Raw genomic sequence first — 12,174 nt, forward strand, 5'->3', positions numbered from 1 at the left:
TACATTAATTGCATCTAGAGGTAGGTGATATTGATAGAAAAAGTCTTCTGAATATCCAACATGACATGGCTAGTGGTGATATGGAAAGTGGCTGGGAGGGGGTCTGTGTTGCACACACACACAGAGCTAATCTCACATCTCAGTCTTATAACCTCTGTTTCATGTAATTTCAACAAAGGTTCTGTCTACAGGATTGCAGAAAAGCTAGACTCCAAATTTTAAAAAATATTGTAAAATAGCTATAAAAATACTAGTGAGTAGAAACTGGTTTAAGTATTTTTTCCCACTTAGTTTTACTTTTTCTTTAGTTTAAAGCTATAATGTTATTGCTGAGCATTTAAAAAAAAAAAAAACACAGGAAAATGAAAGAAGTTTTGAAAAGACTAATTTTATAGGTAAGATGATGAAGATTTTTCTGAAGGTCTGTTAAAGAATGAACTAAAAATAACCACTTTTAGTAGGAACAAGCTGGCATTTAATTTTAAGGTAAAATTCATACATATTGTAACAGAGGACAGTCATGCTTTAGGTACTGATCATCACTTTTCACTGTTGATTTCCATTTCAAAATGATGATTATCTGTAAACCAGACTGTTTCTGAAGTCTGTATATGTTTACAATAAAATAATGACTATTAGGGCCCATGGTGCTGGAAGCCAACAAGTGACCAGAAATTAAGCAGCAGAGCTGAATTTTCACCATATAATGCAACAGGTAAACAATCAATTGGTCCCAGTATAAGTTATCATTAAGTTCTAGCTAAAACAAAGTCAGGAAGCAAGCAGATAAATAAATATTTTAGTGCAGTGGCTGTTCATGCGTCTCAAGGATGTTTTGAGATTTTTCCATTTTCCATGTAGTTTAACTCTGTATCATCTCTGTAGACTTGCTTCTACTTGAAGAACCCACCCAAGTGCTCAGACCATGGGTTAATGCACAAGTCAACACATGTCCCTGAAGATGAATGTAAATTATCAATCTCTGGGCACTCTCTCCATTTTCCCCCTGCACAGCTCTGACTTCAGAACTCAAGAACTGTACTTCAGCATGAGGACATTTTGCAATTAGGCATGCACTAGAAACAGTAAATGCGCTGAAGGTGCTTCTCTGAATTTGTTCAGAAGCTGGGGATGATTGATGAATTCTCAAATGAAATTTTGAAATAAACTGAGGCTCAGATTTTTAATTATTTTACATCTTAGTGATGTCCCTTGAGTACTGTGTTCAGTTCTGGGCCCCCCAGTTTAGGAGGGACATTGAGATGCTTGAGCGTGTCCAGAGAAGGGCAACGAGGCTGGTGAGAGGCCTTGAGCACAGGCCCTACAAGGAGAGGCTGAGGGAGCTGGGATTGTTTAGCCTGGAGAAGAGGAGGCTCAGGGATGACCTTATTGCTGTCTACAACTACCTGAAGGGTGGTTGTGGCCAGGAGGAGGTTGCTCTCTTCTCTCAGGTGGCCAGCTCCAGGACGAGAGGACACAGCCTCAGGCTGTACCAGGGGAGATTTAGGCTCGAGGTGAGGAGAAAGTTCTTCACTGAGAGAGTCATTGGACACTGGAATGGGCTACCTGGGGAGGTGGTGGAGTCGCCGTCCCTGGGGCTGTTCAAGGCAAGACTGGACGTGGCACTTGGTGCCATGGTCTAGCCTTGAGCTCTGTGGTAAAGGGTTGGACTTGACGATCTGTGAGGTCTCTTCCAGTCCTGATAATACTGTGATACTGTGATTTTACTTTTTTTTTTTTTTTAATGCTACTTGCTGTCCAAAAGCACAACTATCACTTCCCCAACATCAGTGTAAAATACACACCTCACACACTATAAAGTTTATCAATTATTGCCTTCAGACTATTATTTGATGCAGATAGACATCACATTTCCTTTTTGTGGTTAACTATTTTTATTTCCAAAACATTCAGAACTGTAGGTGTGTTTCTTGGTATTCAGTAATCACTCTTAAGTGCTCTTATGGAATGCAGCTATGGTACATCATCTGCAAAACAAAACAGAAGTTAGCATTAACTCTTTATTACAAAACAAATAGCAGAAAGGAAACTGTTTCTCTTACAGAAGTCAAACAATATTATCTATGATGTGTTATCTTTCTGCACTCACTTTCCACTTCAGATATGAAGAGAAGCAAAGAAAACAGAATTTTGTTCAAGGTATGGAAAACATTTGCTGATGTTGGTGATAATCACATTAACATATTTATAGGTAGTCATTTATACATATACTTAACAAAAGATTACACAAAACATGATGGAAGTAAACTACATTTTCACTTGTGTTTTCTTTTAAAAAGAAGGAAAAAAAAGATAATGCCAAAATTTGACCCTGATGCCATCCATTAAACTCTCCATTTTTTTTTAATTCGGAAGTTAATTTAATTCAAATATGTTTCAGCAATGGGAAATGTCTCTGTGAAATGACAGAATACCTTTTGTAAAACTAATGGCCTATTTCACAGCGATGGTGGAATGTCATGCAATTTTCAGCACAGATCAAGTACACTGATTTGAGTTTTCTTAGCATCTCTTCAGTAGGAGACAGCCAGTGGATAGGGGTGCAGGCAACACACCTCATAGCCTTAAGGGAATATGTTCTCCATGGAGCAGGGATACCTCAGTATTAGTGGAACTTTAATCATAGAATTGTAGAATCATCATCATTGGAAAAGACCTCTATCCCACACCTCCATGACCACTAGAGCAAGTCCCAAAGTGCCACATTGTGCTGGTTTGAGGCTAACTGGAATATTTTAACCAGAAAAATTAGATCATTGGCTGTAAAAAGAAAATAATAGTGATGTCTATATCATTCATTGGTTCTGTTGAGGGACGCAGTCAAAACATAAACAAAATCTCTCACTTCTTTGATCTGTGTGTCTCGCTGCATGTTGCCTTCACTAGTCTGCATGAAACCTGTGTAACTTGATCTAATAATTTCCTTCTAACGCCTTTATTGCCTGACTATAACCACCTTTCAGGTAACCATAAAGACCAATAAAGCCTTCTCTTAACCTCCTATTCTTTGGGCTAAACAATTCCAGGTCCTTCAGCCATTTCTTCTAAGACAGGCTCACCAAACCCCTCAGCAGCTTCACTGCCCATCTCTGGACATGATCCAGCGCCTCAGTGAGCCTCTTGCAATCACACCAGTGCTGAGTAGAGGAGCACAATCATGTTTGCATTTAATGATCTGAAAGGTCTTTTCCCACCAAAATGATTTTAGGAGTCTATGACATATCTGATGCTATTTACAGAAGGTTCAAGGGAGTAATTGCAATTCCCTTCAAGTCCAGTAACACACAATTGGGCTCTTGTGGGAACTGCACTGAAATTATTTTGACTTTTCAATATGGTTCATTTTTTTCCTGGCTGCCCACCACTGTACATCACACGCAGCAAAACAACAGGAAACAGAGGCAAGAAGAGCATGCTTCTAACCCAGATAGTGAAAGTGAAATGAGGACCTGCCCTCTTGGTCTTCCCATCATTTCGCACCACACTGACAGTCCCATAATATACTCTTTCTGACTTCCCATTGAGATCTGGAGGCAAAGAGCACTGCTTTCTTACTAGTAGGGTTGTAATGAAGAATGTTCTTGTCACTTTACACAGATGTTGTGCAAGTTTATCACATCCTAAGCATCTAATGGCTTGGGGGGTTATTTTGATTGAGATGGGAAAGAAAATTATATGCATAGTGTCGAGGTAGGCCTGGTAGGCCAAAATAAGCTTATACATGTCCTGGCTTTCCCAGACATGTTTTTCTGCTCTCCTCCCTTTTGTTCTGGGGAGAAGCAACTGTGGGAAAGAGGACAAAGAACCTGAAGCCACAGTGTCTAAGGACTCTGGTCTGCCCAGAATTGTTTTGCTCCTGTGGTAAACAAGGTACACACACTTAGCGTGCACCTGCCTTGTGCATGGTCTATGCTTTTCCCAAATTTGGGTAAAACAAGCTTACAGTTTCACCTAATTTGGTCAAGCTTGGCTAACAACCATTCTGACTGGCTATTCTGTGTCCAAAGGCCCATCAGTCTAGGGATGTACTGATAAAACAATATTAATTTTGGAAAATACAATCTTGCATTAATTAATTAACCCTTCACACAATAGCCCCAAAACTGGCTTACATTTTCAGTAGCTTACACAACTCCAATGAAGAGTAGACAACATGTAGGTGATGTAGGTGTCTTGGTATTGGCTGGCTGTTTTTGGATGGCAGTATGTGTTTCTTCTTCACAGATTTTCCCACTTCAAAGCATGTTTCCCTGGTTTCCTGTAGCACAAGAGTATGGAAAGGCTGCACTGCTGCAGACGGTGTGAAGTGCCTGCAACACACAAGTTAACACCATTTTTTCATACATTGTGGTGCTTTTTAAAGAAGAAACCCTCTGACTAGTGGGAAGTCACAGGTACATGTTACAGAGACCTATCTGTTGCTTGTCACGTTGAAACTGGTTGTTTGTTTTATCAGACTATGATTGCAACCATCTGCCTATGGAAGCCACTTAGAATCATAGAATCATAGAATCAACCAGGTTGGAAGTGACCTCCAAGATCATCCAGTCCAACCTAGCACCCAGCCCTATCCAGTCAACTAGACCATGGCACTAAGTGCCTCATCCAGGCTTTTCTTGAACACCTCCAGGGACGGTGCCTCCACCACCTCCCTGGGCAGCCCATTCCAATGGGAAATCACTCTCTCTGGCAAGAACTTCCTCCTAACATCCAGCCTATACCTACCCTGGCACAACTTGAGACTGTGTCCCCTTGTTCTATTGCTGGTTGCCTGGGAGAAGAGGCCATCCCCCACCTGGCTACAATGTCCCTTCAGGTAGTTGTAGGGTTCTGCATAATTCTTGTATTTCATGCATTATATTGCTCCAGATACTCAGCAACCTTGTTTACAGCAGACTTGATTTTTTAGAAGGACTGGTCTATATGAATTTTCTCCAGTTATTCCTGTTTCAAGCACACCAGTTAAAATTTTACATTTTTACTCTTCCAGTGAAAAAAGCTTGGAAACAGAATTGAGACAAACTTATAATGTTGGTTGTTTTTTGGTGGTTTTTTTTTTTTTTTCCCCCCAGGAGTCACAAGCTTTTACATTTTTTTTCATCTGAAACAAGAAATCAAGGAAGGTGGGTATCTGAAAATGTTGGTGAGTCCAACTTAACCTCCCTGCTTGTTACAGAACATAAAACCAGCTAAGACCTGGCTGGTTTGGAGTTTAATTCTATGGCAGCAATTATCGCTGTTTTTTGCTCCTGACTGCTTTAAAATAACATAGTGTGTATTTACTTGCTGTCAAGTTCTGGAGAACAGAGATTTACCATATCTCTGCCTAGAGGAGCAAGATCTGTTCTTAAAGATCTCTATTTCATGACATTAAGGTGCAAGCAAAACCAGATATCACCACAAAAATATTTATTAAAGGATAAAGTTGAACAAAACACAGAGAGAGAGAGAGAATAGGGGAGAGAGAAAGAGAAGGAAAAATGGGGAAAAAGAGAAGCAGGAAAGGAAAAGAGCAGGGATTACATTACCATCAGCCAAAGATGAGGGGGGAGAGAGAGAATTGTGCGTGCCCCAGGGATGTTCTTCAGTGGAGCTTATCAGGATTTCCTCCAGAAGAAGACTTCTGGAGTTGTTCTGCAGTTGTTCCTCGAATTCTTCTGGTGGAGGTGTACTGGTGGAGGTGTTCCTCTTGGCAGGCATTGCTCATGTTTTTTTTTAGATCGGTGTCCAGGTGCAGCTCCCCAGGAAATCATCCTGTTTATTCTCATGCATTCTCAGCGGGTCAAGCAGCAGCACCAGGGAGGGCCTCTGCCTCCTCCCTGCACTGCTTACTTGTCCATACCCCAAATACACATAAGTCTTTTCTCTTCGGGGTAGCTGATGTAAGGCATGCACATCCTGGACATTCAAGCCAGGCTGAGGTCTGGGAAGTCCACAGAGGCACTGTGTCTCTGTTGTTTTGCAACCCTGAGCTTTCAGCTAGACACCTCGCCTGAGCCCAGGATGGCAACAAAGGCAAACTTTATATTTGTTGATTTGAACAAGGGAAAGGCAATTTAGACTCTGACACTTCCTAATATAATTTAAGTCAGGCTACTGAAAGTGTAAGCTTTTACTCCTCAGCGGTTGTTAAAATGCCATTAGAGACTGTAATATTTACACATTACATAAAGAGTAATTATGTTGACATGAGGCAATAATGATGATGATGATATCAAGCATCAGCTGTGTGAACAAAAATGCACACTACTTATTTTAAACATCAGATGAAGTAAACGGGAATTTAAGTATCTTTTTGGGATCATTTTGTTAAAGTCAGTATAAATAATTCTTTAAATTGTATTCTTCATTAGAAGATGCAGAAAATTACTTTCAAACATTTGTCACAGTGTGGGTACTACAGCAGCACTGATGTTATTACTTCAGAGGTAGCTAACTGAGAAACACATTAGGTAAGATGTATTTTAAAATGCATATCAGGAGAACATTTTAAAATTTCATGTCCCTCTTGAAACGCTGTAGGTACTTACTATGCTTGTTCTCAGCAGAGTCTACTGCAGCACTGATAAGGACCTCCTTCACACCTCTAAGTATTTAATTGGTATCTATGAGAAAGATGACATAAGACTTGTTTAGCAGGGCTTGTTATGACAGGACAAGGGTTGATGGCTTCAAACTAAAAGAAGGGGATTCAGACTGGAGAGAAGGAAGAAATGTTTCACACTGAGCATGGTGAGACACTGGCTCAGGTTGCCAGTAGAAGCAGTAGATGCCTCACCCTTGGAACCATTCTGGGTCAGGCTGGACAGAGCTTGGCGCAATCTGCTCTAGTTGAAGATGTCCCTGCTGACTGCAAGGGAAGTTGGACTAGACGGCCTTTAAAAGTCCTTTCCAAGTCAGTCTATGGCATATGATTCTATGAGAAATCCCTTTTTGCGCATCTCACAAGATTTTTAATGAAACATCTACCAAACTGGACATGACAAAAACCCAGTGATGGAGTCAGAGACCTTTCCAGTTTTTGCTGTGTTTTCTCTGGTAACTCAGCAGAAGTGGTTCCTTCAACTCATTGAGCATTATCCCCTCCTTCGGCCTCTCAGGATACAGCCTAACTACCCAGTGCCCTGGAGGCAGAGACTCTCTCAGTCTACAGTATCTGTATGTTGCATGAAATTGTTCTACTTTGCTGAGCCATGAAAATATCAGCCATGGATAAGGCAGTAGTTGAGAAAGAGGGAAGGGCTCAGGTGGTGAAATGTACATCAGACATAAGGTCATACCTCAGCAGGTGTGATATCTTAAGATGAAGCACCCAAATGTGATGAGAGAAGGGAAGAGGCTGGGTATCATGAGGATCTCTCCACGTATAGTTTAGGAAGACAATTTGCTACCAGTTCTGCCACTCATGGTTGAAGGTCAAGATTTGCATCCCAGGATCTAAAACCATATTGGAGATTTTGATTGATAGGATGGCTGCATCTCAGAGTCTGTTAGAGCAAGAGCTGGCACCAATTAAAAAATGTGTAGGAAATTGTAGAAAACTAGGAACTGACTCTTGAACAGATAGTACAAATCTTAATTAGCCTTTGTCCTCTGTCACGAGCCTTCCTCAACAGTTTGCCTGCCACAACATGGAGAAAAAGCAGTATTTGCATCCAGGTTGTGATGGTGTCATGGAGGGCCTGTAGGCCTGAAGAGGGGCTTCTTTATGCCCCTGCATGCCTGGACATGTTTTTCTGCCAGGACCCCCGGTAGTAAATAGGGTTGTGTAACAAACACACATCCAGCCTGTGTATCCCTGGGATCCTCCCATGTGATCCCCATATTTGGGAGAGTCCAGGCAAAGAGCCTCCTGCCTATTATGGTAAAGTTTGGCTTACTGCCAACCTGATTGGTCACTGGTGGCCAAAGGGACACATTAATCTCGGCCCACAGTCTATAAAGAGATGTGCACAAGAGCCCCACGTGTTCAGACTCAGTTCAGATTCAGCTGTTCAGATCCAGCTCTCTGACCCACCTGCAAGGATCAGCTAAGCTCTAACCTGCACCCGAAGTGCTCAGCCACTCATATCCACATGCTCAGAAGCCCTTGCAGTGCTCCAGTGCTCACTCATGCTTTGATTCAATTCGAGCTAACCTGACTGCGTACCTTAGAAGCAGAGCACATTCAAGCCTGCACGCCTTTATCTATATATGGAGCCAATAGCCTCCTAATCTAGACCAGCATCAGCTGTGAGTATTTGCAAGCTATCTTGATTTATCTACGGAGCTCAGTCTCCCAGCAGCCTGGCACACTGCATGCCATTCTCTCTCCTGGAGAGAACCAGGAAAGCAGACATCTGGATTGTCTGTTAACCCACACACCCACGGCCTGAACCCATATGCAGAAGACCATGCCAGAGCCAGCATGGACATTCTTCTCCTGTTCCGGGAATCCTGCCAGCTGATTGTCCCTGGACGCAGTATCCAGAAGGGAACAGCATCATCGAGGCAGAGACTATCCCATGCCAGGAGAAAGGTTAGAGAAAACCTGTTTACCCCAGAGACTGGGAAGATTTATCATTTCCCTCTCAAGCCGGGAAGATTCCAGCCCCACAGAGTCCACAGGCAAAGCCCCTGTAAGTCCGGACACTGGGCACAGGCTGAGACACAGCCCTGGGAGGGTGATTAATAATTAAGAGCAATGCTTCTAAGTAAGTTTCAATTCCTCTGTAGTATAAGTTGCCTCTGCCTTAGAGCAGACAGAGTTTCAGCTCACCTTGCTGGGCAAACAGCATAGTTCTCAAGCAACATTAAGCCAGAAGGGAAATCTCTCTCTGTAAATAGTTTGAAAAAGTTTTGCTAGTTATTGACTAAATCCCTGTATATATTATATTTCTAAATTGTTTTCATAACCTTGCAAAAAAGAACTAAACAGTGGTTGGGTGTGGCAAGAGTTTGTAAATATTAATTTTTTAAAAATATATTTTTATATAAAATTAATACCACCTCAAATTAATTTCTCACCTCCACCAAATAGGCGTAGGCACTGTGAACCCCCTCTGCAACAGATGGATAGCCCTAGTTGGAAGGCACTACTACACCAGCTGTAATGAATTATAAAATAATTAATAATTAATTATAAGAAGAAAAGATCAAGGATTGTTCCCACCAATCTTAACCATTTTATTGATATTCAAGCATAGTAAGTTGGGGTTATTTTCTTGCATTTGGCATTTTCTTCTGAATGTCTATTCTGATTTGTTTTGGCCTCCTCCCAAATCTGCTTCAAGTATCAAGTGTCAGTTCTAAACTCCATTTCCCCTATAAAAAACCAAAGATGAGAAATAATTACATTTAAGAGCACTGCATAGAAAAAAGAGAGCTGTAATGAACTGTGATGGTTTGGGTGTTACCTGCCCCCTTCCCCCCTCCCCCCCCCCACTTTGGAAATCACCCAGACAAGACTCAGCTGGCTTGGGAAGTTGAATGAAGCTTATTATTTACAGCTTAGCACAATATACAGGCAGATATTTACAGTATATATAGTTATATACAGAAATATACAAGGTAAAAGGTAATACAGAAACATAGCAGTCCTCCCAGAAACATGAGTCCCCAGGAGGGGCTCCCAATCACTCCTTCACCTTCCCCCTACCCCTCTCAACCTTACCCCAGTCCCAAGGAAGAATGGAGGTTCAGCCAGGGGGTTAGGAAGCAAAGTGGATTATTCAGAGAAACGGCAGAGAGGTTAGAGAGAGATGCAGCTCATAGCTCCCCAGCATTAGATGTACTTCATCTATGTTCTGATTCTTATTCTTATACATCTCAGCAAGCCAATGGGTGAAGTAGACATCACCATTGTTTTCCTTTCACAGCCTGTGATCTAATCCTTCTCACCAAAACATTCTAACTAGGCTCAAACTAGCACATTAACTTCTGTGGGAAGACATAGAGCAAAATGATAGCTTTAAACAGACATATCTTATGAGCTGCTTGAACAGACCATTTGCACATACCGCTTGTATGCAAGGTCTTACAGTGAAGTGTTTAGAACTCCTTGCTGCAAGAGACAATATGCCAAATATGCGGTGTGGAGACAGCCCAGAGAACTCATTACACTGCAAGCTGTGGGTCTGAGAGACACATATATACATTTTCCTTAGCCTAATACTTGAGACTAATGCAAATAACATCTTCATGCCATATGACTATAGATCCTCAGGTCAAAGGAGGGTAAAGAAAGAAAAGTTTCGCTGGACTTAGACCAAGTCACAGATATAAGAACAGGAGTGTCTGTGTATACCAATATCATTAATTACTTCCCTGAAGCTCTCTAGGAGTAACGTTTGCTCTTGCAATCTCCAGCTGATATATCAACTGATATATCAACTCTTTAGAAGTCAATACACTGGTATTGAATGTATTTAGCAAGGTTTGTAATTCATTCTGTTTCAGAGTTACTGTTGTAAAACATTACAGCTTGGGCTTGTATTCAGACTACTAGAGATCTAGTCCAGCACCAGTAGGTTCACCCAGAGCAGGCTGCAAGATGCCATCAGTCAAAGCCAAAATATAACAAAGCACCTATGCACATCCCTACAAAACATAACTTTAATACAATAAAACTATTTGTTGATAAAAGAAAGAAAAAGTACTTGTGAACTTCAAAACTGCTTTTCTTACTGAAATTCTGTGTATCCCATGATCAAAAAGAGAGCATGAACATTGAGGAAGTTTTGGGGAAAAAGAGGAAAATCTTTCAATATAGACTGCACATAGCTTACTTTCAAGCACAAGGGTAAAACAGCATTTTACCAGCAGAGGAACTTAAATAAAGGTACTTTGAGTCCTTATGAAAGGTCATGAAAGACTGAATACTGTCTTTTTACATATATATCTATATAAATATATACATATACAAGTTACTTGGGTAACCTGCATTATTGTCCTGGTAGTCTTGGATGGGCCAAAATAGGCCTTTATGTGTACTGGCTTGCCCAGACATCTTTTTCTGCTCTCTCTCCTGTTCTGGGGAGAAGTAACTGCAGGAAAGAGGATAAAGAACCTGGAGTCACTGAGTCTAAGGACTCTAACCTGCCCAGATTTGTTTATATCCTGTGGTAAACAAGGTACACAGGCTTAGCTTGTGCTTGCCTTGTGTGAGGCCTATGCTTTTCCCAAATTTGGGTAAAGCAAGCCTATGGCTTCACCTGATATGGTCAACCTCAGCTAACTACCATTCTGATTGGCTATTCTGTGTCTAAAGGCCCATTTGTCTCGGGCTGTATTGATAAAAAGGAGATGAACAGGTAACACAATGTGCTCTGCTGTTGTATTCTTGGTTGCTGCTTGTTACTACCTGTTGCCATCTCTCTCTACCTCTAGCAGTGATTCTGCCATTGCCTTCTGAAGCATTATGCTTTGCTAAACTATAAGTTAGCGATCTTGAAGTGCCTGGAAGCTCTATTGCCTTGAGTTTACCAGGAATAGGCTCTAAATGTCTCTACACGATCGGCCTTCATAACCAGCATGATACTGTGCTAAGACTGCACACTGCGAGACATCTTGCCTACACCTCCAGGAAGTCCTGGAGATACACAAATCATCCAGAGAGTCAGGATCACGTCAGAGAAAATCTACCTCCTTTCCTCAGCATCCTGTGAAGCCTGAGAAGCGTCATAAGTCTCAGTGGCTGACTAGACAGTAATAGAATTCCCTGAAAGCGTTTGGCTGCTGTCTGAAGCAGTAGTTAGTCCTGGGCAATCGTGAGACTAGTATTTTGTGAGTAAATACTTAAAGCCTCTTGTAATTCACCAACTGCCTTCTGCTATAGGTAGCAAAAAGCTCTCTGAGTCCATCTAGTGGGCAAGCAGTACTGACCACAGGAACTTTCTCTTCCAGTTCAATTAATGTTTATATATTTTTGCTAGTTATTTCTAGACATAGTTATTCCTCTGTATGTTCCCATGACTGTACGAAGAACTGATTATTATTACAATTAGTGGTGGGATGGTGAGAGTTTTTAATACCAAAATTAATAAACTATATTAATTTTGGAAATATAATATATTAATTAATGGCCCCTCCATAACAATTATCAAAATTCATTGAGTGGTATTTTCATTATACAGTGAAACTGAGTTTGGCTCTGCATATCCTGGGTTTCTAAGG

At 41.2% G+C, this 12,174-nt stretch overlaps 1 long non-coding RNA gene across 11 annotated transcripts in view; it reads right to left on the minus strand.

Moving 5' to 3' along the window:
• Positions 1–452: 452 nt before the first annotated feature.
• The window catches only part of LOC135173436 (uncharacterized), a 212,312-nt gene continuing 200,590 nt past the window's right edge, over positions 453–12,174 (minus strand). For 9 of the 11 annotated variants that reach the window (XR_010301321.1, XR_010301328.1, XR_010301325.1 and 6 more), the window contains 4 exons: positions 6,552–6,626; positions 5,550–5,758; positions 4,134–4,331; positions 453–1,988 (listed from right to left, as the gene is read on the minus strand). This is a non-coding gene — a long non-coding RNA (uncharacterized LOC135173436). The remainder of the gene's footprint in view (positions 1,989–4,133; positions 4,332–5,549; positions 5,759–6,551; positions 6,627–12,174) is intronic. The other 2 variants (XR_010301324.1, XR_010301332.1) reach the window with 2 other exon arrangements.

This window comes from Pogoniulus pusillus, chromosome Z (genome assembly GCF_015220805.1).
Source record: "Pogoniulus pusillus isolate bPogPus1 chromosome Z, bPogPus1.pri, whole genome shotgun sequence".
In the NCBI taxonomy this organism is placed as follows: domain Eukaryota; kingdom Metazoa; phylum Chordata; class Aves; order Piciformes; family Lybiidae; genus Pogoniulus; species Pogoniulus pusillus.